The sequence below is a fragment of the Pteropus alecto genome, unplaced genomic scaffold, assembly GCF_000325575.1.
Source record: "Pteropus alecto unplaced genomic scaffold, ASM32557v1 scaffold5, whole genome shotgun sequence".
Lineage (NCBI taxonomy): Eukaryota > Metazoa > Chordata > Mammalia > Chiroptera > Pteropodidae > Pteropus > Pteropus alecto.
The window spans coordinates 33,474,535-33,476,930 of record NW_006441953.1 but is presented as its reverse complement, the minus strand read 5'-3'; the positions used below and the strand labels follow the sequence as shown (position 1 = coordinate 33,476,930).

Genomic DNA, 2,396 nt, shown 5'->3' with positions numbered 1-2,396 from the left:
TGACTGCCTCTGCGTCTGCAGGAGGGAGGACAGCAGTCCAATGTCCCTGTCACACAAAGCTTCCCTATATGGGATCTGCTGGGCTCACAGGGACTGGTAAGGGCCCCTGTGTCACAGCAAGGACCTCTGCTGCTCTCTGTCCTGTAACCAGGGTGTAAAGCGAAACAATCTGATCCCATTGCTTCCTGGAGCGATGGCTTCCCCTGTCCCCTCCAGGCTCACCTGTGAGGCTTCTTCCCTCACAGCCACCTGCAGCTTTGCTCCCACCTTTCCTCAGCTGGCCAGGGGGGACCCCAGAGCAGGTGAGGTTCACAGTTGGGTGATTTGGGGTTCTTACTCTGGAAAGAAGCACCGCTCTGGTGACAAATGACTTTCTACAGCTCGCGGGGAAAGAGGATTTGTTTTAGAAACCGCAGAGCCCACCACGTCTGAGCACGTTTACGGGAACCCTGAGCACGGCTGTGTGGGACACGTCCCCGCCTTGTTCTAAGGATAGGAAACTAGAGTTCAGAGAACGCTTTTTTGCCGTACTGGTTTTTTCTGATTACAGCAGTAGTCACGTGCCAAGGGAAGAACACTCTTCACCTTTAAACTGCGTTTTGCTATTTACACATCAGCACTTAAAATCCAGTCTCCTAGAGGATTCACTTCAGTTAATTTGGTTGATTCTAATTATTTTTTCTAACATGTGCTTTTCAGCATTTTTATTCTTTATCTTTTTATCTAGCTAAATACTCAAACATTTCTGTTATTATTCTCTGCCCTTTTTCCCCCCCAGGAATGATCAATATTGATCTTCACTTATGGATGCGAGTCTGCATACGAGATGATTAATCTGAAGACCTCACTCTGGAAAAACAGCCAGTGAGTTCTCGAAGATACAAGAATGCAGTTCATTATTTTAAAAGTTATTATCTTTCTAGATGTAATAGGTCCGCAGAAAAATCTGTAGAATGTACATGGAACAGCTTACTGACTGGTAAATGAGCATCTGCATACTTGCCACCAAATCAAGAAACAGCATATTGGACCCAAGTTCACAGCACAGCCTCCCTCCCGACAAAGGTTCCGCTGACTCCGTTCAAAACCCCTTCCTCGTGTTTATACTCCATCACGGAGGCACGCACCCCGCGACCTGCCTACGCTCTGAGCGTTATCTGAATGGAACCACAGGGCGTGACCACTGCATGTCGCCTCTTTTCGTCTGACTTGATGTCTGGTCTTGGACGTGTCTCTAGTCCCCTCACTTTCACTGCTGGGCACTAGGCGTTGTTTGCACATGCCGCCGTTCGTCCGTTTGACCGACGGTGAGCTTTGGTGGTTGCTAGTTTGGGGATGTCGTGAATAAAGCTGTTGTGGGCCTGCTTAGGCGCATGCACAGGTGTGTGCACAGGTGCACTGGGGCGTGCATCTGTGGGATCCTGATATATACGTTCAGCTTTTTGTGCCCTTTTTAAAATTAACATGATTTACAGAAATGCAATAACAATCACTGAATTTAAGTGTACAATTTAATGAGTTTAGACTGCCATATGTACTGGTGTTAAGTCGCCGCCACAGCCGTGACAGGACAATTCCAGTCTCCCCAAAACTTCCCCTCCTCCAACCCAGGTTTTACAAAACTGCCCGTCTGCTTTCTGTCGCTATAGTTTTCATATAAAATTTCATACGCCTGGAATCAGAAAGTATGTAGTCTTTATGTCTGGCTGCTTTCCCCTGGTGTAATGCTTAGGTTTTATTCATTCGTTTCTCCTGCTCAGTGGAATGCCACCAAAATGTGTTTATCTGTTCACAAAATGGAAGTATTCGGTTCTTTCCATTTGGACTTAATGTGAATAAAGCTATTCGTATTCAGGTACAAATCTTTTGTGAATGTATGTTTTAATTTATATACTTAGAAGTGGAATCGCTAGGTTATATCAAAGTGTATATTTAACTTTATAAGAAACTGGCAAAGTGTTGTCCAGGTGGCTGAGCCCACAGCCGCATTGGAAAGTTCCAGGCGCTCTGCAGCCCGCCAACCCTGGCAGTGTCAGCCGTTTCTCGCCAGCGCCGGCCGGCCTGTGGGTTCGCAGTGGTGCCCATGGTTTTAATTTGCACTGCCCTGGTACCGCATGATGTTGAGACCTTCACGTATCTTTTTCAGTAAAATATCTTTCCAGGATTCTTGCTGGTTTTTAAAAATTGGTTTGTCTTCACGTAGAGTAGCAAGAGTTCTTTATATATTCTAGATACAAGATCTTTTTCAGATAAATGTCTTGCAGATATTTTCTCAGCCTTTGACTTGCTTTTCCATTTTCTCATCGGTATTTTTTAAAAGGCAACCTCTTCAGTCTCGATGGGGTCCAGCACATCACTTTTTTCTTTTACAACGTTGGTGTTACGTGTAGGAAATA

At 45.5% G+C, this 2,396-nt stretch overlaps 1 long non-coding RNA gene across 1 annotated transcript; it reads left to right on the top strand.

Annotated features, from left to right (window-relative positions):
- The first annotated feature begins 6 nt into the window (after positions 1 to 6).
- LOC112485485 lies at positions 7 to 1,858 on the top strand. Its single transcript, XR_003048473.1, has 2 exons — positions 7 to 302; positions 779 to 1,858. It is a non-coding gene; the product is annotated as an uncharacterized LOC112485485 (long non-coding RNA).
- Positions 1,859 to 2,396: the final 538 nt, after the last annotated feature.